Source organism: Oryctolagus cuniculus, chromosome 6 (assembly GCF_964237555.1).
Source record: "Oryctolagus cuniculus chromosome 6, mOryCun1.1, whole genome shotgun sequence".
Lineage (NCBI taxonomy): Eukaryota > Metazoa > Chordata > Mammalia > Lagomorpha > Leporidae > Oryctolagus > Oryctolagus cuniculus.
This window is the reverse complement of record NC_091437.1, coordinates 66,594,719-66,621,365: the sequence shown is the minus strand read 5'-3', so window position 1 is coordinate 66,621,365 and position 26,647 is coordinate 66,594,719. Positions and strand designations below refer to the sequence as shown.

Genomic DNA, 26,647 nt, shown 5'->3' with positions numbered 1-26,647 from the left:
AAAGTGGAGATACTGCAGGTTCAAGGAAGAGTAGGCGAAGAAACAGCAGAAGAAACTCTTCCAGAACGCGTGATTCACAGTGGACCTGCGTGGAGAGCGTGGGAGCCCACAGTTCGGGACACCAGCGGCAGACTCAACACACCAGCGCTGGAACACGAGGTGAGCCAAACCTCAATAGCCCGAGACACCAGCATGCAAGCGGAAAGAGGAGACTAGAGGGAACGACCCCTGGAGGAAAAGTTCACCAGGCTAACTAGAAGAGAGAAAGAGAGAAAAAAAAGTGACTGGTATGGACACGGGTTTCTCTCTCTTCGCTCACCTCTCAAAGGCGAGCAAGACAAAGAGCAGGCACCATCTTGGACATACGTCATAAGCAGAGCAACCTCAGGTCTGCACCGGCCCTGAGCCTAGCAGAAAAACCTGACTCTGGGCGGGGCAAATTAACAGGAGATTAGGACCTAGTAAATCTGTGGTGCTACTGAACTGAGACTGTGAAAAAAGAGACGGTGAGGGAGAGAACTCACGGAATTCACGTGAGTACTCTCCAGAGACGCTACAATTGGGTAACTTTGGCAACCCAGTGGGACACTGAAGGAGAATTTGAGCCCACTCTGAGGGCAGAAGCATTTACATTCTTCTCAGCAGTACATGGAACCTTCTCTAGGATTGACCACATACTAGGCCATAAAGCAAGTCTCTGCAAATTCAAAAGAATTAGAATCATACCATGCAGCTTCTCAGACCATAAAGGAATGAAGTTGGAAATTATTAACTCAGGAATCTCAAGAGCATACACAAACACATGGAGATTGAACAACATGCTCCTGAATGAACAATGGGTCATAGAAGAAATTAAAAGAGAAATCAAAAATTTTCTGGAAGTAAATGAGGATAACAGCACAACATACCAAAACTTATGGGATGCAGCAAAAGCAGTGTTAAGAGAAAAGTTTATATCAATAGGTGCCTACATCAAGAAATTGGAAAGGCACCTAATAGATGAGCTTTCAATTCACCTCAAGGATCTAGAAAACCTACAGCAAACCAGACCCAAATCTAGTCAGAGAGGAGAAATAATTAAAATCAGAGAAGAAATCAACAGGATTGAATCAAAAAAAGTTACAAAAAATCAGCCAAACGAGGAGCAGGTTTTTTGAAAAAATAAAAAAATTGACACCCCATTGGCCCAACTAACTAAAAAAAGAAGAGAAAAGACCCAAATCAATAAAATCAGAGATGAAAAAGGAAACGTAACAACAGACACCACAGAAATAAAAAGAATCATCAGAAATTACTACAAGGACTGTATGCCAGCAAACAGGGAAACCTATCAGAAATGGATAGATTCCTGGACACATGCAACCTACCTAAATTGAACCAGGAAGACATAGAAAACCTAAACTGAGACAGAAATTGAAACAGTAATAAAGGCCCTCCCAACAAAGAATAGCCCAGGACCAGATGGATTCACTGCTGAATTCTACCAGACATTTAAAGAAGAACTGACTCCAATTCTTCTCAAACTATTCAGAACAATTGAAAAAGAGGGAATCCTCCCAAATTCTTTCTATGAAGCCAGCATCACCTTAATTCCTAAGCCAGAAAATGATGCAGCATTGAAAGAGAATTACAGACCAATATCCCTGATGAACACAGATGCAAAAATCCTCAATAAAATTCTCGCCAATAGAATGCAACAACACATCAGAAAGATCATCCACCCAGACCAAGTGGGATTTATCCCTGGTATGCAGGGATAGTTTCATGTGTGCAAAACAATCAATGTGATACACCACATTAACAGACTGCAGAAGAAAAAACATATGATTATATCTATAGATGCTGAGAAAGCATTTGATAAAATACAACACCCATTCATGATGAAAACTCTAAGCAAACTGGTTTTGGAAGGAACATTCCTCAATACAATCAAAGCAATCTATGAAAAACCCACAGCCAACATCCTATTGAATGGGGAAAAGTTGGAAGCATTTCCACTGAGATCTGGTACCAGACAGGGATGCCCACTCTCACAACTGCTATTCAATATAGTTCTGGAAGTTCTAGCCAGAGCTATTAGGCAAGAAAAAGAAATTAAAGGGATACAAATTGGGAAGGAAGAAGTCAAAGTATCCCTCTTTTCAGATATATGATTCTTTATTTAGGGGACCCAAAGAACTCAACTAAGAGACTGTTGACACGCATAGAAGTGTTTAGCAAAGTAGCAGGATCTAAAATCAATGCACAAAAATCAACAGCCTTTGTATACACAGACAATGCCACGGCTGAGGAAGAATTTCTAAGATCAATCCCATTCACAATAGCTACAAAAACAATCAAATACCTTGTAATAAACTTAACCAAGGACGTTCAAGATCTCTACGATGAAAATTACAAAACCTTAAAGAAAGAAATAGAAGAGGATACCAAGAAATTGAAAAATCTTCCATGCTCATGGATTGGAAGAATCAATATCATCAAAATGTCCATTCTCCCAAAAGCAATTTATAGATTCAATGCAATCCCAATCAACATACTGAAGACCTTCTTCTCAGATCTGGAAAAAATGGTGCTGAAATTTATATGGAGACACAGGAGACCTGGAATAGCTAAAGCAATCTTGTACAACAAAAACAAAGCTGGAGGCATCACAATACCAGATTTCAGGACATACTACAGGGCAGTTGTAATCAAAACAGCATGGTACTGGTACAGAAACAGAAGGAATAGACCAATGGAACAGAATTGAAACACCAGAAATCAACCCAAACATCTACAGCCAACTCATATTTGATCAAGGATCCAAAACGAATCCCTGGAGTAAAGACAATCTATTCAATAAATGGTGCTGGGAAAATTGGATTTCCATGTGCAGAAGCATGAAGCAAGACCCCTAACTTTCACCTTACAGAAAAATTGACTCAACATGGATTAAAGACTTAAATCTACAAACTGACACCATCAGATTATTAGAGAGCATTGGAAAATCCCTGCAAGATATAGGTACCGGCAGTGACTTCTTGGAAAACACACCAGAAGCACAGGCAGTCAAAGCCAAAATTAACATTTGGGATTGCATCAAATTGAGAAGTTTCTGTACTGCAAAAGAAACAGTCAGGAAAGTGAAGAGACTACGGACAGAATGGCAAAATATATTTGCAAACTATGCAACTGATAAAGGGTTGATAACCAGAATCTACAAAGAAATCAAGAAACTCCACATGATCAAAGCAAACAACCCACTTAAGAGATGGGCCAAGGACCTCAAAAGACAGTTTTCAAAAGAGGAAATCCAAATGGCCAACAGACACATGAAAAAAAGTTCAAGGTCACTAGCAATCAGGGAAATGCAAATCAAAACCACAATAAAGTTCCACCTCACCCCAGTTAGAATGGCTCACATTCAGAAATCTACCAACAATAGATGCTGGAGAGGATGTGGGGAAAAAGGGACACTAACCCACTGTTGGTGGGAATGCAAACTGGTGAAGCCACTATGGATGTCAGTCTGGAGATTCCTCAGAAACCTGAATATAACCCTACCATTCAACCCAGCCATCCCACTCCTTGGAATTTACCCAGAGGAAATTAAATTGGCAAACAAAAAAGCAGTCTACACATTAATGTTTATTGCAGCTCAATTCACAATAGCTAAGACCTGGAACCAACCCAAATGCCCATCAACAGTAGACTGGATAAAGAAATTATGGGACATGTACTCTATAGAGTACAGACAAAAACAACGAAACCCAGTCATTTACAACAAGATGGAGGAATTTGGAAAACATCATGCTGAGTGAATTAAGCCAGTCCCAAAGGGACAACTATCATATGTTCTCCCTGATCGGCGACAACTAACTGAGCACCAAAGAGGAAACTTGTTGAAATGAAATGGACATTATGAGAAACACTGACTTGATCAGCTCTTGTGCTGACTGTTGATGTACAATGTAATACTTCACCCATTTTAGTATTTTTTTGTTCTAGTACTATTGGTGGAACTCTGTAATTAACACACAATTATTCTTAAGTGTTTAAATTTTAACTGAAAAGTGATCCCTGTTAGGAATTTGGAAAACATTATGCTGAGTGAAATAAGCCAATTCACAGGGACAAATACCACTTGTTTTCCTTGATAGGTGACAGCTAACTGACCACCAAAAAGGAAACCTGTTAAAGTGAAATGAACACTAGGCGAAATGGTGACTTGATCAGCCCTCACTCTGACTGTTGATGAGCAGCGTAATATGTTATCCCTCTTAGTATTTTTGTTTGTTTGTTCTACTTAATACTTTTCGTTGAATACTGTAATCAATACAGAATTCTTATTAAGTGCTGAAACTTAACTGAAAAGTGATCGCTGTTAAATATAAGAGTGGGAATAAGAGAGGGAAGAGATGTGCAATTTGGGACATGCTCAAGCTGACTTACCTCAAACGGTAGAGTCAGAAACGTGCCAGGGGATTCCAATTCAATCCCATCGAGGTGGCATGTACCAATGCCATCTCACTAGTCCCAGTGATCAATTTCTGTTCACAATTGATCATAATGATAGGACTAAGAACCAAAGGGATCACATAAACAAAAATAGTGTCTGCAAATACTAGCTGATAGAATAAAAAAGGGAGAGAATGATCCAACATGGGAAGTGAGATACACAGCAGACCCATAGAATGGCAAATGTCCTAACAGCACTCTGGACTCATAATCAGCCCTTAAGGCATGTGGATCCGGCTGAAATGACCATGAGAGTTTTTCAGGCATGGAAAGCCAAGACACTCTGGGGGAAAAAAAAAACCTAAATGAAAGATCTCCACGAGTGAGATCCCAGTGGAAAGAATGGGTCATCAAAGAAGGAGGTACTTTTCTCTGAAGTGAGGAGAGAACTTCCACTTTGACCATGGCCTTGTCTAAAAATGATCAGAGTCAGTGAACTCAGGGGGCTTCCATAGCCTTGGCGGCTCATGACAAGAGCCTAGGGTGATTACTGATGCCATAAACAAGAGTGTCAATTTGTTAAGTCAACAACAGGAGTCACTGTGCACTTACTCCTCATGTAGGATCTTTGTCCTTAGTGTGCTGTACATTGAGATTTAATGCTATAACTAGTACTCAAACAGTATTTTTCACTTTATGTTTCTGTGTGGGAGCAAACTGTTGAAATCTTTACTTAATGTATGCTAAACTGATCTTCTGTATATAAAGAGAATAGAAAATGAATCTTGAAAAAAAAAACCAAGATATTTGACAATGAATCTATATTAATGAGCTGCCTTATTATTATTTCACAATTTATTCAACTGTGAAAAATGTGCTCTTTGATAAAATATTTCTTACTCCAAAAAATTAACTTGTAGACATTTCAAAGTTTTTAGTATAAAGAAAACTTGCATTCTACATATTCAATATTAAAATATTCTATTGTCTACACTCCATCCCTTTTCTGTGCCTGTTTGATTTGCTCCTTGTTTATTAAAAAACCTGTAAAAAAGCAAAAAAGGAAACAAAATGTATTGTGACCCACCACATCTGTAATTGAAGTGGACTGAGTTTTATAAATGGGATGAAAAAGGTATATTTTATTCCACAATGGAAATAAACAGTAATTTTATTATTCTGGCAGGGAGAGTGTTTTTCAACGCTAACCTACCTTTTAATTGCCCCTAATAGTGGATGGCAAGTGGGGAACTTGCCACAACTGTAGGTGCAAAGGAGCAAGCATTTGATTCTATGCAATGGAATAGCAACCTGTGTGGAGGTCTCTGTATGAGAGAGACCCACATGCTGATGACAGTGACTAGGATGATAAGGAATCTGTGAAGACAGCAAAAGGTTTTAACCGTTAAACCAATCACTATCTATAGTACTTCAGTTCTTGAAAAGATCGTTATGTTCATTCATTGGTTTTCTCAAACAAAATACGCTTACTGTCCTGCCATTAACCCATGCCAAGCTTGACAATTAGTCTAAAAAATGCCAGTAAGCCAACAGTTTGCCTGTGAGTACAATGTTCTGGCTGTGCTGTCAAATATCCACTCAGAATGGCAGAGTAGGATCAGATGCCAGCACTTGATTGTTATATGACCCAACGCACAGCTACCTTAATGAGAAGTGGCCACTGCACTACTGTTACTCATAAATACTGTGTGCTTAAGAAAACAGACACCCATTCTTAGACTGCTCCCATATGCACACATTAATATTATAAGCGCCTCTATCTGAGAATGCTGAATCAATTGGAAGGTGATACTAATTTGAGCATTTTACACTTGAACACTCTGCCAGGTAGAAAGAATCAGTTAGTAAGTGCTGGAACATATCAGATGCTCTTAGAGTATGGGGACCATGAAGTATTTACTTTGCAAGCTCTTGTGTGTGTTGTGCCTCTTTGTGAACAGAGGAATCCAATTCACTTTTTTTCTCTGTGCTCACCTGAAACAGAGAGGTGAGGGTTTGGAGAAGTAGAGGATGGACATCTGGACAGGAAATAGAAACCAAGTGTCTGTTTTAGATTGTACAGAATTTTCAACAAGCTTTCCCAAAGCAATGTAATAAGCAATGGATGGTCTGAGCAGCAGAGTTTCCAGAAGTTGGTTCAATGACTAACAGTTATTACTGTTATTACTGTTACTGTTAGAAATCCAATCATGTGACTCCTGGGCTCCTGACTCTGTTATCTCCAATTGCTTTTGCTCATGTGCAGAAAATAACTCTAGGCTGTTATGGGTGTAATGACCTTGAATGATTTTGCTGCCTGCCCCCCATTTGACTTTTTCTGATCACTCTCCCATTGGCTACTCTTGTGTCAGCCTCACTCTTGGTTGGATTCAAACACACCACATGTGTGACTGTGGGAGGAATGCATCACCTACTGCTCCTTCCTCAGGGCCATAGGGCTCTGCTCAAAAGCCACCTCCTCAGAAAAGAATCACTGGGCACCTGCACTGAGCATACACCGTGCCTCACCCTCTTTTAATTTTCATGGTAACATTCCTTAGTACCCAATGTTGCATACATCAAGTTATTGTTTGCTTTCTCCACAAATACAAAGTAGCATGAAGCAGGACTATTTTTCATATTTGTTATTTTTCCTAATGTGTGTCTTGGGATAAGGCAAGTTATTTAAAACTGCAGAAGGCAGAGAGATAGAGAGACAGAGATGTTGATCTAGACTGGATTTCATGAGGATCTGTGTTCACAATCATGAACCTACTGTGACCACTGCATCATGGGCTGCACCTAAGTAGAGGTGATATACTTCTCTCCATGCCCACATCATTTTTGCAGAAGCAGTTTCTGAGCTACACATGGCCCTGGTATTTCAAATCAAAGTTTTAATTTACTGAGGCACATACTACTTTAAAAATGTTACCAACAATTCGTCTTTTTGATGATGGTTATTCTTTCTTGATGTCCCATTTCTCTGAAAAGCTGGCACAGGTGCACTTGGCAGGAACTGGTCTTCTATGCTGAACTGAGGGTGACCTTACCATGCATCCACTGAGGCCTGGGTGCCCAGGTTACATTCTCAGTGAATGAACCATGAGAAGCCAGGTAGAACATGACAGCCTCCCCAGCCGGAAGCCTCCTATGGAAGCTGTAAGTACTAAACTGTGAAACATTTTTGTTACAGGATACACATATAAGTAGATAACCAACAAAAATGCAAGTCACTAAAAGGAGAAATGATGCATCGGTGATATTGCTACTTTAACCACATTCAGACTTAATATCACCACCATTTCTCTAATTTTACCATTATCTGCAATGCAATTTTTTAAACTTTTAACTTTTTTATTTATTATTTTTGCAGTTTAGTTTGCAAACAGACTTTTTATAATAAATTATTTTAAACTGAACCATATATTGAAAACTATTTATATGTAGAGTGTAGTTTTTATAGGAGTAAACTGAAATGTTCATTGTGGAAATTTTTAAATTAAATTATTACAGTAGACAATTTGTTCAATGTGAATTAATGCTATAACTAGTACTCAAACAGTATTTTACACTTTATGTTCTGTGTGGTGCAAACTGATGAAATCTTTACTTAATATATACTAAATCGATCTTCTGTATATAAAGATAATTGAAAATGAATCTTGATGTGAATGGAAGGGGCGAGGGAGCAGAGATGGGAGGGGTGCAGGCGGGAGGGAAGTTATGGGGGGAAAAGCCATTGTAATCCATAAACTGTACTTTGTAAAATTATATTTACTAAATAAAAGTGTTTATAATAAAAAAGATAAATAAAAAGACTAACACAACGTAAGATTCCAGTCTTAGCTCCTGTAGTTACTTAAAACAGGTTTTAGACACTACACCCAAACATTTCCAGTAACCATAGAAGTAATTAAAATAAAATTTGCCATGAAGGCCTTTGTATTATGCTTGAAATAGGGAGGTAGGAACATATAAGAACTAGGAAAGATGACATTCTATCTGTAAGTCCTGTTGCATGTCTTTATATGTCCTATTTTTCTTCTTATTATTTATTTCTGATTTTATTCCTTTATGGTCTGAGAAGATACATGGTATGATTTCAGTCTTTTTAAATTTACTGAACTTGATTTGTTGACTACTATATGGTAATTCCAAAAAAAATCCCATGTGCTGATGTGAAGAATGTGTATTCTGTAGCCATTGGGTAAAATGTCCTGTAAATGTGTGTTAGATCCATTTGCTCAAAACTATGGTTCAACTGTAATGTATGTTTATTGATTATCTGTCTGGCTTATCTATCCATTGATGAAAATGGAGTATTGAAGTTACCCACTATTATGTAGTGGAGTTTATCTATATTTTTAGGTCTAATAGAATTTGCTATATATATATATATATATATATATATATATATATATATATATATCTAGGTGTTCTTGTGTTGGATGCACAAATATTTATGTTTGTTATATCTTCTGTACTAAATATTTTATAAAAATATAATGTCCTCCTTTGACTCTTATACAGGTTTTGTTTTAAAGTCTGTTTTATCTGATACGAAGATAGCTACACTTGTTCATTTTGGGCTTTCATTTGTCTGATGTACCTTTTTCCAGTCCTTCACTTTCAGTCTATGAATTCTTATTTGTGAAGTGAGTTTCTTGGAGGCCACATACAGTGAGGTATTGGTTTTATTTTTAATCATTCAGCCAACTAATGTTTTTTGCCTGATGAATTTAATCCATTTACATTCAGGGTTAGTTCTGATACAGAAGAATTAACACCTGTCATTTTATGGACTGGGCATTTATTTTACCTGCTCTCTAAAGTGAATTTGGTGGTGCCATGTGTTTTCATGATGCTTACTTTTAAAATAATTTATTTATTTGAAAATTAGAGCTACAGAGTGCAAGGGAGAGCCACAGAGAGAAAGAGAGAAAAAATAGATAGATAGATCGATTGATTGATTGATCTTGCATCCACTGGTTTATTCCTCAGAAGGCTTCAACTGCTAGTGTTAGGCCAGGTTGAAGCCAGGAGCCAGGACCTTCTTCAAATTCTCCCATGTGGATGACAGGGGCTCAAGCACTTGGGTCATCTTCCTATTCTTTCCCCAGGCCATTAGCAGGGAGCTGGAACAGAAATGGAGCAACTAGTACTTGAATCAGTGCACATAGGGGATGCTGGTATCACAGGCAGCAGCTTTACTGCTATGCCGCAATGCTGGCCACCATGATGTTTGCTTCTAATGTAGAGCTCTCAACAAAATTTCTTGTAAGGCTGGTCTGGTGGTTGTGAATTCTCTGTTTTGGCTTATCTGGAAAATAACTTACTTCTTTTTCACTTTAAAGGATAGCTATGCTGAATATAATATTCTTGGTTGGGAGCTTTTGTCTTCTAAGATCTTGAATGTATTATCCCATTCTCTTTTGGCTAGTAGAGTTTCTGCTAAGTAGACTGATGTTGCTCTATTTTGATTTCCTTTACATGTAACTTGACACTTTTTTCTGTCTTCAGAATTATCTCCTTGTTCTTAACCTTTGACAGTTTGACTACAATATACCTTGGAGAAGCTCTGTTTTTAGTTCAATGTGCTTGGAGTCCTTTGAGCTTCCTGTATCTGGATGTTCATGCCTCTTTCAAGACTTAGAAAATTTTCAACTAAAATTTTGTTTAGCAGCTTCTCAATGCCTTTTTCACTTGCTTCTCCTTCACTATTTCCTATAATACCAATATTCAGTCATTTAATAATATTCCAAATTTCACATGGACTCTCTTCTTTCTTTTTAAACCTTTTCTCTTTATTTTTGGTGATATGGTTACTTCAAAAGTCTTATCCAAGAGAAATTCTTTCCCCAACTTGGTCTATTCTGCTGCTCAAACTCCTAATCATATTTTTTTACTTCACTGATTGAAGATTTGATTTCTAAAATTTCTATTGGGTTTTTCTTGATTATTTCTATCTCCTTAGTAATATTTTAATTTATGTCATTTATTGATTCCCTCATTTCTTTAATAAATATTTATGTATTATTTTGCATCATATTTGAGTTTCCTTATAGTCATTATTTTTAATTCTATATCTGGAATTTTATAGATTTCCTTCAGTTCCAGATATAGTTCTAGAGTATTACTGTGCTTTTTTGGAGGTGTTATGCTACTTTGATACTTCATGTGTCCTGTGTTCCTACATTGATGTCTGTGCACCTTTTCTAATTGTTCTTTCTTCTTTCTTGGAAAAGAATTTAAAGTCTATATAGAATGCAGGGTATGACTTGACTTGTTGCTTTGGCTTTTGTTCTAGGTGAGTCCAGATGTGTAGCCTCTGAGGGGTTTGTTTTGCTTTAATCATTATCAGCTGTGTCTGTAAGTGGTATAGTGGTCTAGTCTGCTGTAGCTTACTGGGTTAGAAATGTGACTTTGAGTTGATTGTCAATTTCATAGGTTACGTATCTTCAGTCCACAGAGAGTTGATGCTAGTTACACTATTGATTCTGATAGTCAGGGCCTTGTTCTTGTGCTAAGGAGGACACATCATGCTGTTCCTTTGTCTTCCTTGGAAGTCTGAGTGATCTTGTGACTTGTTGTACCAATTGTGACTCTAGGAATATGTGATGTGTATGGGCCCTTCCTCCAGTCTTGCTAGAAAAGCACATTTCATGCTGTGGCTTATAACACCAAAAGCCCTGGTTCTGAGACTGGCTGATGTGAATTGAACCTATTTCCAGTCTTGCAGGGTGATTACAAGCTATACAGGAGATTTGCCTCTGGCAAGTATGGGTGCAGAGAGGTGGAATGCAGGTAAGGCTCTTCCCTAGTCCCACCAGGAACATTCTAATGGGATTGAGGAAGAGCTGACTGTTACAGTTCTGGTATTTCAGAGTGAAGGAGGGGTATTACTCAAATGCCATGGTGGGAGCAGACTTTTTAAAGGCTGTTTCTATTGCTAGCCCCCTAGAAACTAAGAGTAATGACCCTGGCTCACATAGAATGAGTGATGTGATCATAGCTCCAGGATTAATGCCTAAAATATCCCACAGTTGCAGGATGTAGGGGATCTGTCCTGTGCCCTACAGGTTGTCCTGACTTTGATTGCCTCTGGTAGCAGCAGTACAAATCAGCTGTGCAAATTTCACAGCCAAACCTGGTATATTGCGGGGGTAAAGGAGGGGAGAAAGACAATGCAATTTCCTTTATTTGGTCTCAGTCAGCTCCCCAGGCTGAAGATAGTGGGTGACTCTGGAATTCTCCCTCAGCTACAGCTGTGAGTGGAGGGGCATGTGGCAATTTCTTCCTACCCAGCCACATATTTGTTTTCTTTCCTCACTGTCCTTCAGAGTCTGTTCTTTTTGTTATGTCTCCACTAGAAATTTCTGTCAATCAGACCCCTTTTATTTAATGAATATAAATTTCCAAAGTACAGCTTATGGATTACAATAGCTCCCTCCCACATAACTTCCCTCCATCCGCAACCCTCCCCTCTCCCGCTCCCTCTCCCCTTCTATTCACATCAAGATTCATTTTCAGTTATCTTTATATACAGAAGATCAATTTAGCATATATTAAGTAAAGCTTTCAACAGTTTGCACCCCCACAGAACCACAAAGTGTAAAATACTGTTTGAGTACTAGTTATGGCATTAAATCACAATGTACAGCACATTTAGGACAGAGATCCTACATGGGGAGAAAGTGCACAACGACTCCTGTTGTTGATTAACAATTGACACTCTTGTTTATGGTGTTAGTAATCACCCTAGGCTCTTGTCATGAGTTGCCAAGGCTATGGAAGCCTTTTGAGTTCACCAACTGGGATCTTATTTAGACAAGGTCAAGGTGGAAGTTCTCTCCTTCCTTCAGAGAAAGGTACCTCCTTCTTTGATGGCCCATTCTTTCCACTGGGATCTTACTCACAGAGATCTTTCTTTTTTTTTTTCTTTTTTTTACAGGCAGAGTGGACAGTGAGAGAGAGAGAGACAGAAAGGTCTTCCTTTGCCGTTGGTTCACCCTCCAATGGCCACTGCGGCCAGCACACTGCGGCTGGTGCACCGCGCTAATCTGAATGCAAGAGCTAGGTGCTTCTCCTGGTCTCCCATGGGGTGCAGGACCCAAGCACTTGGGCCATCCCCCACTGCACTCCCGGGCCACAGCAGAGAGCTGGCCTGGAATAGGGGCAACCGGAACAGAATCTGGCACCCTGACCAGGACTAGAACCTGGTGTGCTGGCGCCGCTAGGCGGAGGATTAGCCTATTGAACCGCGGCGCCGGCCTCACAGAGATCTTTCATTTAGGTCTTTGTTTTCGCCAGAGTGTCTTGGCTTTCCATGCCTAAAAAACTCTCATGAGCTCTTCAGCCAGAACCTTAAGGGCTAATTCTGAGGCCAGAGTGCTTAAAACAGGATTCTCTTACCATCCAGCTGTAAGGAGCTCTCTCTGATGTCTTATGGATGTTGGTGTAGAACTCCTTTGTGGAGAAGGTACCTGTGCAGACTGCAGTGGTCATGGATCTCAGATAAGGATGGAAAGCATCCAAGGTACCATGTTGTGGCACCAGAGTAGTGTTCACAAATGAGTGGGAGAGTGGGAAAGATGAATCACTGCACTCGAGGGCCCTTCAAAGAGAAAAGTGTGCTCTGTATCATTGACTGCTGAGTTGCCTATTGACACACTTTAACCTGTCACATTTTTGCATAGCTCTTGTTTATTTTATAAAATCCAGTCTAGAATTTGAGTTCTGGATATAAGCTTAGAGACTGAAGTTTATTCTTGGAAGACAGGAAAAATTTAAATATCATCTTTCTTTGAGGAGAGATCCCATGTCTTCTTGAAAAACTGCAGGATTGGTGAGGAAGTAGCCTTATCCCAGGGTTTGTGACTAAAATGGAGAGTTGAGCCCAGAAATGTGCTCAAGGTCAGAATTCTCCCTGCATTCCAAGGACACTGGGAGATTTAATATTTATTCTGTCATCAACACCTGCAAGTGTCCTTCAATCCAGGAGTAAATGTTGGAAGAAGCAGGAAGGTGCTGCCACAAGGCCTGAACCCAGAGGGAGAGCATCTGTTTCCCCTGCAGCCCTGGGAAACACACAAGAACTTTGTCTCTGGGTTCAAGTGAGTGCCTGTGAGAGTTGTGTCCCACCTGACTCCCTCCATGCCAGGTCAAAACCCAAAACCCAACTCCAATCTGTGCACAATTCCCAAGGAGTGCTAATAATCAAAGCAGAGACTACCATGTTTGGCAAGGATAGGAAAGAGCAGGTGTTTTGGGAAATATCATCTTTAAGTAACAAAGCAAGACAGGGTGGACTGATTCTCCACACACTCAATGCCATCAACAGAAAATCTCTTTCTGTTTTGTCATTGGACTATGAAAAGAACAAAAGCAGCCTCCACATACTGCCTTTTTCTTTCCGATTTCATATCCCCCTTGCTCAGCCTTCTAAGCAGCAAGTGTAAGCTGACTGCTCCTGGAAAACTTCTCCCATTGGATCTTACATGGGCTGCTGTCACCTACTGGAGGGCCATCCTCATCACTGCTGATGCTCTCCAGGGCCCACTCTTCTGGAATAGAAACAATGAGAAGAAGGTTGGTAGAGACCGTGCCACCTACAACTCCCTCTGCCAGCTGAGTCCACAGAGGCTCACACACAGGTCAACCAGCTCTTTGCTCTGGTTTTTAGGCCCTCCCCAGTGTCTCTCTGCCCATAACCTCTGTTCACGAAATCATTATCTCTCATGACAACATCAGTCCTCCTTCCCAGAAGGAACCCAGAATCAGGTTCCTATGAACTAAAACCAGTAAGTCGCTTTCAGAGACTGCGAAGGTGGGAAGGTCTGGGCTGAGGATGTCAGATTTGAATCAGCCCCAGCGCAGGAAGTAGTCAGATTTGAATCAGCCCCAGCATAGGTTCAAGTTCCCCTGCCCACCCCTTCAAGCCTCAATAAAGGACTTTGACCTCAAAAAAAAAAAAAACAACAACCCAGTAAGTCAGTGATTTCAGAACACATACCACTCCTAAATCTGGACAATGACACCTGAAATTACAAAGAACACAGCATGAGGATTAGATCCTGTTGTGCACTTTACACGGGGTGTTTTCCTCTTGATTTTAGAAAACCATTTGGTTGAAAACCAAATCTGCATTTATACACAAGACAAAGAAAGGTGACCTTACCTTTGAGAGAGGTGAGTTATCCTCAAAGCAGTCCTTTAGGACTTGAGAGTGATCTAGGAGGACAAAGAGGAACTTTCAGTGAGTTGGTTATTGGTGACTTTGGCTCAGTCAGGGATCTTTTCTTGGTATGGTTGTGGGACTGGAGTGTGTTCCTGGGCTGTGCTGTCCATTCCTCTAAGACAGACAAGGGCAGTTAGGGAGAGGATTGGGAAAGAACTGAAAAACAGAGGTTTTAGCCTTGAAACTAAAGCATATAAAAGAACACAAAGCAGTCCATCAAAAATGGTAGCAAATTCACACTGTGCTTCCATGTTATTCCCCCTACCCCAGCTCAGTTACAAGCATCTTCCTGACTTTTGCAAGACCATTTATGCCAAACAAGGATCAAATCATGCTATTATCATTTGTATAGAATTAATCACTTGATTAGACAGTTATCTGTGAAATAGATTTCATTCTCAGCAAACATTCTGTTTTTTTTTCACTAATTCTTTGTCATGAAGATGATGATGTATAGAATATCTGAACATATAAAAGTGTTGTAATTTTAAAACAGGATTCCCACCTGGAGGTGGTCCCTTTCACACGATGTGTACACATTTTACCTTAAGGTTCCCTGTGATTTGTGGGCCAATCAGCTTTTGTGTTATTCTCCCTAGACAGCTGCCTTCATTCAGAGGGGCCCAGGGTCACAAAGCTTTCTTTTTGTCTTTTAAAAATTTTTACTTATGAGAGAGAGAGAGAGAGAGAGAGAGAGGGAGAGGGAGAGAGAGATGTCGATAGAGAGCTTTCATTCGTTGGTTAACTCCTGAAGTGTCTTGACAGGATTCAGGTGGCAGGGACTCAATTAGCTGAGCTGACACCTGCTGGCTCCCAGGTTTCTCATGAGCAGGAAGGTGGAATCAGAAGTAGAGCTGGGACATGAATCCAGGCATTCAGATATGAGATGAAGGTATCCCAGTGACATCTTAATCATTAGGCCAAATGCCTTCCTGAAGCTCACAAGGCCTTCTGTACTACTCAAGTAAAGCTAAGAGCTGGGACTTTGAACACTGCTTGCAGTGAGTAGTTTCAAGTTTGAAGTATGCATCTCCTTCAGAAATGAGCAAAGACAGAAAAGGGTACCTGAGGAATGCAGGGGTACTTCAAAATTGTGAAATATAGAATTAAAAGTATATGCTTTAGTATTGCACATTTGGTCTAGCAGTTAAGACAGTGCTTGGGATGACTTAATCCCAAAACAGTATTTTTCACTTTATGTTTCTGTGTGGGAGCAAACTGTTGAAATCTTTACTTAATGTATGCTAAACTGATCTTCTGTATATAAAGAGAAACGAAAATGAATCTTGATGTGAATGGAAGGGGAGAGGGAGTGGGAAAGGGGAGGGTTGCGGGTGGGAGGGACATTATGGGGGGGAAGCCATTGTAATCCATAAACTGTACTTTGGAAATTTATATTCAATAAATAAAAGTTAAAAAAAATCCCATGTAGGAGTGTCTGAATTCCAACCAAGGATGAGCTTCTGACTCTAGCTTCCCTCTGTTGTGCACCTGGGAGGCAGCAGATGATAGTTTAAGCATTTAGGGTCCTTACTCCCCCCGTGGGAGATACAGAGTGAGTTCCTGGCTCCTTTGTTGGTGGATTGGCTTAGTTCTAGCTGTTGTGGGGATTCAGGGAGTAAAGTAATTGATGGGTTATTTCTCTCCCTTTCTCCCCCAAATATTAAAGACAAATTAATTATTTAAAATATGTTTATTTTGGTGTAAAAATTTTGAAATACATGCATAGCCTCTTCATAATATGTGATTATATGAACTCCTCAGTTCATGTATAATATTATGCTATGTATGATGAAATAGACCATCTGCACAAGGCCCTAAACTTTATGCCGCAATTCAGTGACAGAGTCGCATCATTGTTTTTGCCCATTTTGTAGTCCAGCTAAGCACCCCATCTTCTTTACATGCAGAACCACTGGATCCATGCACACTGTTGCTGCATTTATTTATTGCACAGGATTCACACTTGATTTAAAGCAAACTTTCGCTGGGGGACCTGAACAAATTATTGGCAAAATATCTTGAATTTATTCACTGATGCTAAGTCAAAAGAGAATCATTTATATAAGATTTCAAAATAATTGTATCTAAACAACTAAAACTAACCACTACGTTTTGACAGTTTTCTTTCCCATTTTTAGTTCTCCTGTAGAGTGTGTACTTCCATTGGCTTGGAGGCTGGACAGGCCATGGTAACCAGTCCACAGTGAGAGAGATGGTTATGGAGGAGAGGCCTGGCATGGCTGCTGATGCCCCTTAATCTAAGTATGCAGGAGAGTTGTAACAAGGGGAATGAAACCAGGCTGATATGCAAGGGGTCCTTTGAGTTTTCATTTGTTATTACCCTGAGGTTGTTAGCTGGAAGGTTTACAGAGATACAGAGATAGGTAGAGGTAGAGGTAGAGGTAGAGGTAGAGGTAGAGGTAGAGGTAGAGGTAGGAGGCAGAGGTAGAGGTAGAGAGAGAAAGAGAGAGAGAGAGAGAAAGTTAGTTAGTTCCCCAAATGATTGCAAATGGCCTCAATGGCTGGAGCCAGTAGCCAGGTCTCCCACATGGGTTCAGGGGCCCAAGGACTTGGGCCATACTCTGCTGCTCTCCCAGCCTCATCAGTAGGGAGCTGGATCAGAAGTGGAGCAGCTGGGACTTGAACAGGCATCCATATAGGATGCTGGCATTGCAGGCCAGGGCTTTAACCTGTGCCACAGTGCCAGCCCCTAGCTGGCAAGAGTTTATGGCTAACAGTGGCAACATTATTAAGCACACAAAAATATGTCATGAATTCTTACAGGGTGACGGCCACTTTCTAAGACACAATTCTAAGTCTTAGGGAGGTGGGTCACATTGTCCTACATAAAGTTTCACACTTCTTAGAATCTTTGCACTGATCAGAAACATGGGTATATAAGTGCCTTTCACACTAATGACCATCTAAAAGGTTGAAGAAAAATGCATCTGTTACTACCTGGTTTCTTGACAAGTGAAACAACTATATAACAACAATTGGTGTCTGGAACTCTGTGAGATGGGGTCCTAGAAGGCTCACACACAAATGCTGAACTCCCCAAATTCTCACTATTGGAGAATTGGACCACAATCCTGGATTCATGTTCATCTTGGTTCCATTGTTTCTGCACTTTAGTTTCTCCAATTGAGCAGTAGGAATAAAAATGTCAAATCTAGGCACAACTTTGTTAAGTATTGATTGAGTTAATTTTTATAAAGTGTGTGATAGTGATGGATTTTTAAAAAAAATCTGTCAAGGGTAAATATGCTGTTTAAGCGGGAAATATCTCCTGAGGAACACAAGACCTTACATACACAGAGTCACATAACAGTCATAACTCCACCATACCCATTAACAGAAGACATCGTCAGTACTCAAGCATGCAACCCCACACCAACCCACAAAGACTAGAATTGTTTCTAGGTCCTGGAGAAATGTGTCTGAAATTACCAAATCAATTTTTGTTCACCATTTATACAATCTTTTTTTTTTTTTTTGACAGGCAGAGTGGACAGTGTGAGAGAGAGACAGAGAGAAAGGTCTTCCTTTGCCGTTGGTTCACCCTCCAATGGCCGCCGTAGCCGGCGCGCCACGCTGATCCGAAGGCAGGAGCCAGGTACTTATCCTGGTCTCCCATGGGGTGCAGGGCCCAAGTACTTGGGCCATCCTCCACCGCACTTCCGGGCCACAGCAGAGAGCTGGCCTGGAAGAGGGGCAACCAGAACAGAATCTGGCGCCCTGACCAGGACTAGAACCCAGTGTGCCAGCACCGCAAGGCGGAGGATTAGCCTAGTGAGCCGTGGCGCTGGCCTATACAATCTTCATTCCCAACCAGCACCCAGAAACAGGGTTTTCTGAAAAGGATGCCACATTACTTTTGGTATCTTTTTTTTTTCTGAAGAAAATGAGTGATTCCAGAATACTTACTGTTTCTAGACTTTATAGAGGCCTCCTGTAATTTGAGAAACAAAGACACTATGAGGAAGACATCCTGTTGTGAGTTCATTGCCCATGAAGAGAATTGAGGAGTATTAGCCAGATCAAAGACTGCCTAAGCTAGCAGAGTATACAACTTTAAAGAAGACATGAGCTTTTACTGGCAGATGACTCTCTCCATGACATTTTGTTTTGGATTAGAAAATACTTAACCCAAGGAGGAGTTGCTGCTTCTGGAGGAAAGAACCCCTGGTACACAGTTTACAGCCTGGTTTTGCGGTTTATAAAATCCCTTTGGCTCATGCATCAGTTGTATTCTTCCACCAACACAGAAGATATGTGCTATCCATACTGTATGCTGTCATTTTCTTTCACATCTGAACTCAATTAAAAAAGCAGAAAACCAAGAAAGCACTGTTATTTTTTGAGGAAAAGAAAGGTGACCCTACCTTTGCAAGAGATGGCCTGTCTTCTTCCTCTACAGGTGGAGCCTGCTCTGATTTCCTCTCAACAGGATGTCCTGGAGAACCTAAGAGGGCATACAGCACCTGTTAGTTATTGGTGGTAGTGCTCATGATTTATTCAGGGATTCCTGATGATCTACCTTAGATAACAGTGCAGTGTGTATGGCCATGGTTGATGATTAAAAAGCATGGATTGAGCTGCTGCTGGAGCACTCTCCCCAGTGGAAATAGAGGTAAAAACCTCCAGGAAATAAACAAGAACCTGATCCCTTGGCATTGTGTTAATGACAACCTAAGGTCAGAATAAGTCAATCCACAAGTGTTGCTGACTTAACATGCTATGAATTGTTGATAGAGTCCCATCACTCATCATACATGATCCAAGATTCAGATAAATGGTATTCTGAAACCATGATGCAGTTTGAGCTGTAGTTTACACTAAGTGACATTAGAGTAAACTATTAAGGATAATTTATTATGTATTATAGTCCAAGGTTATTCAGAAGAGCATGTTTAAGGGAATGAGATTAGTGAACACATAGCAGAATAAAGAAATTCTCCCATAATATGTTAGGTAATTGAAAAGATGGCGGAATAGGAAGGGAGCACACTGATAGTCTGGGGAGAGATAGTTTAATAAAAGTGGAGATACTGCAGGTTCAAGGAAGAGTAGGGGAGGAAACAGCAGAAGAAACTCTTCCGGAACGCGTGACTCACAGCGGACCTGCGTGGAGAGCGTGGGAGCCCACAGTTCGGGACATCAGCGGCAGACTCAACACACCAGCGCTGGAACGCGAGGTGAGCCGAGCCTCAATAGCCCGAGACACCGGCAGGCAAGTGGAGAGAGGAGACTAGAGGGAATGACCCCCAGGGGGGGAAGTTCACAAGGCTAACTGGAAGAGAGAGAGAGAGAGAAAAAAAAAAAGAAAAAAAAAAGGGTGACTAGTACGGACACGGGTTTCTCTCTCTCCGCTCACCTCTCAAGGGCGAGCAAGACAAAGAGCAGGCGCCATCTTGGACATACGTCATAAGCAGAGCGACCTCAGGTCTGCACCAGCCCTGAGCCTAGCAGAAAAACCTGACTCTGGGTGGGGCGAATTAACAGGAGATTAGGAGCTAGTAAATTTGTGGTGCTACTGAACTGAGACTGTGAAAAAAGAGATGGTGGGGGAGAGAACTCACGGAATTCACGTGAGCACTCTCCAGAGACGCTACAATTCCGTAACTTTGGCAACCCAGTGGGAGGCTGAAGGAGAATTTGAGCCCACTCTGAGGGCCGAACAGATTCCCTGTGGGGATCTTGGGAAAGAGCTTCCGATCTCTGGCTCCTGTGGGTATATCATTTGCCTGCTAACTACCTCCAACTTCGTTCAGCTGTGCGGAATTACTTCCCTTTTGAATCAAAAAAAAAAAAAAAAGAGAGAGAGAGAGAGAGATTTACCACGCCTAACCTGGGAGTGTCACCTTTGGCACACCAAACAGAGCTCTCAGGCCACACCCATCTCAAGCCCTAAGGCTACATCAAAAACAGATAGTCCACTTAATCTAGAGTCATAGTATAACAAGAAAAAGCACCACAGTGAAGAAACCAAAAATCTCCAATATGCCAAATAACAAACGCAAAAACCAAGGTAATAAAAACCAGGAAGTCACCATGACGCCCCCAAATGAAAAAGACACCCCAATTCAAGATTATGAAGATGATGACATAGAAGAAATGCAAGAAGCAGATCTCAAAAAATTGATAAGAACATTAAGAAGTTCTCAAAAACAAATTCTGGAACTACACAAATCCTTAATGGACAAGATAGAACATCTCTCTTGTGAAAATGAAATATTCCAGCTCTCTGCTATGGCCAGGGAGTGCAGTGGAGGATGGCCCAGGTGCTTGGGCCCTGCACCCCATGGGAGACCAGGAAAAGCACCTGGATCCTGGCTCCTGCCATCGGATCAGTGCGGTGCGCCGGCTGCAGCGGCGGCCATTGGAGGGTGAACCAACGGCAAAGGAAGACCTTTCTCTCTCTGTCTCTCTCTCTCTCACTGTCCACTCTGCCTGTCAAAAATTAAAAAAAAAAAAAAAAAAAAAAAAAAAGAAAATGAAATATTAAGGAGGAATCAAAATGAAACGAAACAACTAGTACAACAGGAAACTGTGATAGTGACTGAAGTGAAGAATTCAATAGATCAAATGAAAAACACAATAGAGAGCCTTAAAAACAGAATGGCTGAAGCAGAAGAGAGAATATCGGACTTAGAAGACAGAGAACAGGAAAGGATACAGTCAGACCAAAGAAAAGAAGAGGAAATTAGAAATCTGAAACATATTGTCGGGAATCTTCAGGATACTATTAAAAAACCCAACATTCGGGTTCTAGGAGTTCCTGAAGGCATGGAGAGGGAGAAAGGATTAGAAGGCCTTTTTAGTGAGATATTAGCAGAAAATTTCCCAGGTTTGGAGAAGGACAGAGAAATCCTAGTACAGGAAGCCCACAGAACCCCTAATAAACACGACCAAAAGAGATCCTCACCACGACACGTTGTAATTAAACTCTCCACAGTGAAACAGAAAGAAAAGATCCTAAAATGTGCAAGAGAGAAACGTCAGATTACTCTCAGAGGATCTCCAATCAGACTCACAGCTGACTTCTCATCAGAAACTCTACAAGCTAGGAGGGAATGGCGAGATATAGCCCAGGTACTAAGAGAGAACAACTGCCAGCCCAGAATATTATATCCTGCAAAGCTATCATTTGTGAATGAAGGTGAAATAAAGACTTTTCATTGCAAACAGAAATTGAAAGAATTTGTTGCCACTCGTCCAGCCCTGCAAAAGATGGTTAAAGATGTGTTACACACAGAAACACAGAAACACGGTCATCAATATGAAAGAAGGTAAAGGAAGGAAACCAAGGAAGGAAACCTCACAGCAAAAGATCACAGGGAATTCAAAGCATATATTAGAACTTATCTTTGGCAAATGGCAGGGCAAAGTTACCACTTATCATTAGTCACTTTGAACGTGAATGGCCTGAACTGTCCAGTTAAAAGACACCGATTGGCTGATTGGGTTAAGGAACAAAACCCATCTATATGCTGCTTACAAGAAACACATCTTTCCAACAAAGATCCATACAGACTGAAAGTGAAAGGCTGGAAAAAGATATACCATGCCAACAGAAATGAAAAAAGAGCGGGCGTAGCCATCTTAATATTGGACACCATAAACTTTACCACAAAAACTGTTAAGAGAGACAAACAGGGACACTATATCATGATTAAGGGATCAATTCAACAGGAAGATATAACAATTATCAATGTATATGCACCTAACTACAGGGCACCAGTTTATCTAAAAGATTTATTAACGGACTTAAAGGGAGACTTAGACCCCAATACAGTAGTACTGGGGGACTTCAATACTCCACTCTCAGAAATAGACAGATCATCTGGTCAGAAGATCAACAAGGATACAGTAGATTTAAACGACACTATAGCCCAAATGGATCTAACAGATATATACAGAACTTTCAATCCTACAGCTAAAGATTTTACATTCTTCTCAGCAGTACATGGAACCTTCTCTAGGATTGACCACATACTAGGCCATAAAGCAAGTCTCAGCAAATTCAAAAGAATTAGAATCATACCATGCAGCTTCTCAGACCGTAAAGGAATGAAGTTGGAAATTAGTAACTCAGGAATCCCTAGAGCATACGCAAACACATGGAGATTGAACAACATGCTCCTGAATGAACAATGGGTCATAGAAGAAATCAAAAGAGAAATCAAAAACTTTCTGGAAGTAAATGAGGATAACAGCACAACATACCAAAACTTATGGGATGCAGCAAAAGCAGTGTTAAGAGGAAAGTTTATATCAATAGGTGCCTACATCAAGAAATTGGAAAGACACCAAATAGATGAGCTTTCAATTCACCTCAAGGATCTAGAAAACCTACAGCAAATCAGACCCAAATCTAGTAGGAGAAGAGAAATAATTAAAATCAGAGAAGAAATCAACAGGATTGAATCAAGAAAAACATTACAAAAAATCAGCCAAACGAAGAGCTGGTTTTTTGAAAAAATAAACAAAATTGACACCCCATTGGCCCAACTAACTAAAAAAAAGAAGAGAAAAGACCCAAATGAATAAAATCAGAGATGAAAAAGTAAATGTAACAACAGACACCACAGAAATAAAAAGAATCATCAGAAATTACTACAAGGACTTGTATGCCAGCAAACAAGAAAAAAATATCAGAAATGGATAGATTGCTGGACACATGCAATCTACCTAAATTGAACCAGGAAGACATAGAAAACCTAAACAGACCCATAACTGAGACAGAAATTGAAACAGTAATAAAGGCCCTCCCAACAAAGAAAAGCCCAGGACCAGATGGATTCACTGCTGAATTCTACCAGACGTTTAAAGAAGAACTAACTCCAATTCTTCTCAAACTATTCAGAACAATCGAAGAAGAGGGAGTCCTCCCAAATTCTTTCTATGAAGCCAGCATCACCTTAATTCCTAAGCCAGAGAAAGATGCAGCACTGAAAGAGAATTACAGACCAATATCCCTGATGAACACAGATGCAAAAATCCTCAATAAAATTCTCGCCAATAGAATGCAACAACACATCAGAAAGATCATCCACCCAGACCAAGTGGGATTTATCCCTGGTATGCAGGGATGGTTTAATGTGCGCAAGACAATCAATGTGATACACCACATTAACAGACTGCAGAAGAAAAACCATATGATTATCTCAATAGATGCCGAGAAAGCATTTGATAAAATACAACACCCGTTCATGATGAAAACTCTAAGCAAACTGGGTTTGGAAGGAACATTCCTCAATACAATCAAAGCAATCTATGAAAAACCCACAGCCAACATCCTATTGAATGGGGAAAAGTTGGAAGCATTTCCACTGAGATCTGGTACCAGACAGGGATGCCCACTCTCACCACTGCTATTTAATATAGTTCTGGAGGTTCTAGCCAGAGCTATTAGGCAAGAAAAAGAAATTAAAGGGATACAAATTGGGAAGGAAGAACTCAAACTATCCCTCTTTGCAGATGACATGATTCTGTATTTAGGGGACCCAAAGAACTCTACTAAGAGACTATTGGAACTAATAGAAGAGTTTGGCAAAGTAGCAGGGTATAAAATCAATGCACAAAAATCAACAGCCTTTGTATACACAGACAATGCCATGGCTGAGGAAGAACTTCTAAGATCAATCCCATTCACAATAGCTACAAAAACAATCAAATACCTTGGAATAAACTTAACCAAAGACGTTAAAGATCTCTACGATGAGAGTTACAAAACCTTAATTAAAGAAATAGAAGAGGATACCAAGAAACGGAAAAATCTTCCATGCTCATGGATTGGAAGAATCAATATCATCAAAATGTCCATTCTCCCAAAAGCAATTTATAAATTCAATGCAATCCCAATCAAGATACTGAAGACCTTCTTCTCAGATCTGGAAAAAATGGTGCTGAAATTCATATGGAGACACAGGAGAGCTCGAATAGTTAAAGCTATCTTGCACAACAAAAACAAAGCCGGAGGCATCACAATACCAGATTTCAGGACATACTACAGGGCAGTTGTAATCAAAACAGCATGGTACTGGTACAGAAACAGATGGATAGACCAATGGAACAGAATTGAAACACCAGAAATCAACCCAAACATCTACAGCCAACTTATATTTGATCAAGGATCTAAAACTAATTCCTGGAGCAAGGACAGTCTATTCAATAAATGGTGCTGGGAAAATTGGATTTCCACGTGCAGAATCATGAAGCAAGACCCCTACCTTACACCTTACACAAAAATCCACTCAACATGGATTAAAGACCTAAATCTACGACCTGACACCATCAAGTTACTAGAGAACATTGGAGAAACCCTTCAAGATATTGGCACAGGCAAAGAATTTCTGGAAAAGACCCGGGAGGCACAGGCAGTCAAAGCCAAAATCAACTATTGGGATTGCATCAAATTGAGAAGTTTCTGTACTGCAAAAGAAACAGATAGGAGAGTGAAGAGACAACCAACAGAATGGGAAAAAATATTTGCAAACTATGCAACAGATAAAGGGTTAATAACCAGAATCTACAAAGAGATCAAGAAACTCCACAAAAACAAAACCAACAACCCACTTAAGAGATGGGCCAAGGACCTCAATAGACATTTTTCAAAAGAGGAAATCCAAATGGCCAACAGGCACATGAAAAAATGTTCAAGGTCATTAGCAATCAGGGAAATGCAAATCAAAAGCACAATGAGGTTTCACCTCATCCCGGTTAGAATGGCTCACATGCAGAAATCTACCAACAACAGATGCTGGCGAGGATGTGGGGAAAAAGGGACACTAACCCACTGTTGGTGGCAATGCAAGCTGGTCAAGCCACTATGGAAGTCAGTCTGGAGATTCCTCAGAAACCTGAAGATAACCCTACCGTTCAACCCAGCCATCCCACTCCTTGGAATTTACCCAGAGGAATTTAAATTGGCAAATAAAAAAGAGGTCTGCACCCTAATGTTTATTGCAGCTCAATTCACAATAGCTAAGACCTGGAACCAACCTAAATGCCCATCAACGATAGACTGGATAAAGAAATTATGGGTTATGTACTCTTAGAATACTATATCGCAGTAAGAAACAACGAAATCCAGTTATTTGCAACAAAATGGAGGAATCTGGAACACATCATGCTGAGTGAAATAAGCCAGTCCCAAAGGGACAAATACCATATGTTCTCCCTGATCGGTGACGACTGACTGAACACCAAGAGGGAAACCTGTTGGAGTGAGGTGGACACTATGGGAAATGGTGGCTTGATCAGCATAGCCCTGACTGTTAATGAACAACTTAATACATTATCCCTCTTAGTAGTTTTTTTATCTGTTCTACTTAATATGACTGGTTTAGATCTGTAATTGATGCACAGTTATTCTTAAGTGTTGAAAATTAACTGAAATGTGATCCCTGTTGAACATGGTGGTGGGAATGGGAGAGGGAAGAGATGTATAATTTGGGACACGCTCAGGCTGACTTGCCCCAAGTGGTGGAGTTGGAAGCATACCAGGGGATTCCAATTCAATCCCATCGAGGTGGCATGTACCAATGCCATCTCACTGTTCCACGTGATCAGTTTCAGTTCACAGTTGGTCATGGTGAAGGGACTGGGAGTCAAAGGGAGCACATAGACAAGTCTAGTACCTGCTAACGCTAACTGATGGAGTAAATAAAGGGGAGAGTGATCCAACATGGGAAGTGAGATACTCAGCAGACTCATAGAATGGCAGATGTCCTAAATAGCACTCTGGCCTCAGAATCAGCCCTAAAGGCATTCAGAGCTGGCTGAAAAGCTCATGAGAGTATTTCAGGCATGGAAAGCCAAGACACTCTGGCAAAAGATCTCTGCGAGTGAGATCCCAGTGGAAAGAACAGGTCATCAAAGAAGGAGGTACCTTTCTCTGAAGGGAGGAGAGAACCTCCACTTTGACTATGACCTTGTCTAAACAAGATAAGAGTCAGAGAA

The 26,647-nt window shown here is 40.5% G+C and overlaps 1 long non-coding RNA gene across 7 annotated transcripts in view; it reads right to left on the bottom strand.

Annotated features, from left to right (window-relative positions):
* LOC103352428 (uncharacterized) overlaps positions 1-26,647 on the bottom strand; it is a 69,677-nt gene that overhangs the window by 10,228 nt on the left and 32,802 nt on the right. For 2 of the 7 annotated variants that reach the window (XR_011389447.1, XR_007914623.2), the window contains 5 exons: positions 19,066-19,145; positions 18,608-18,632; positions 14,618-14,670; positions 14,453-14,477; positions 13,769-14,003 (listed from right to left, as the gene is read on the bottom strand). This is a non-coding gene — a long non-coding RNA (uncharacterized lncRNA). Of the gene's footprint in view, positions 1-12,834; positions 13,055-13,768; positions 14,004-14,452; positions 14,478-14,617; positions 14,792-18,607; positions 18,633-19,065; positions 19,146-26,647 lie in introns of those variants that run through there. The other 5 variants (XR_007914625.2, XR_011389446.1, XR_011389445.1 and 2 more) reach the window with 5 other exon arrangements.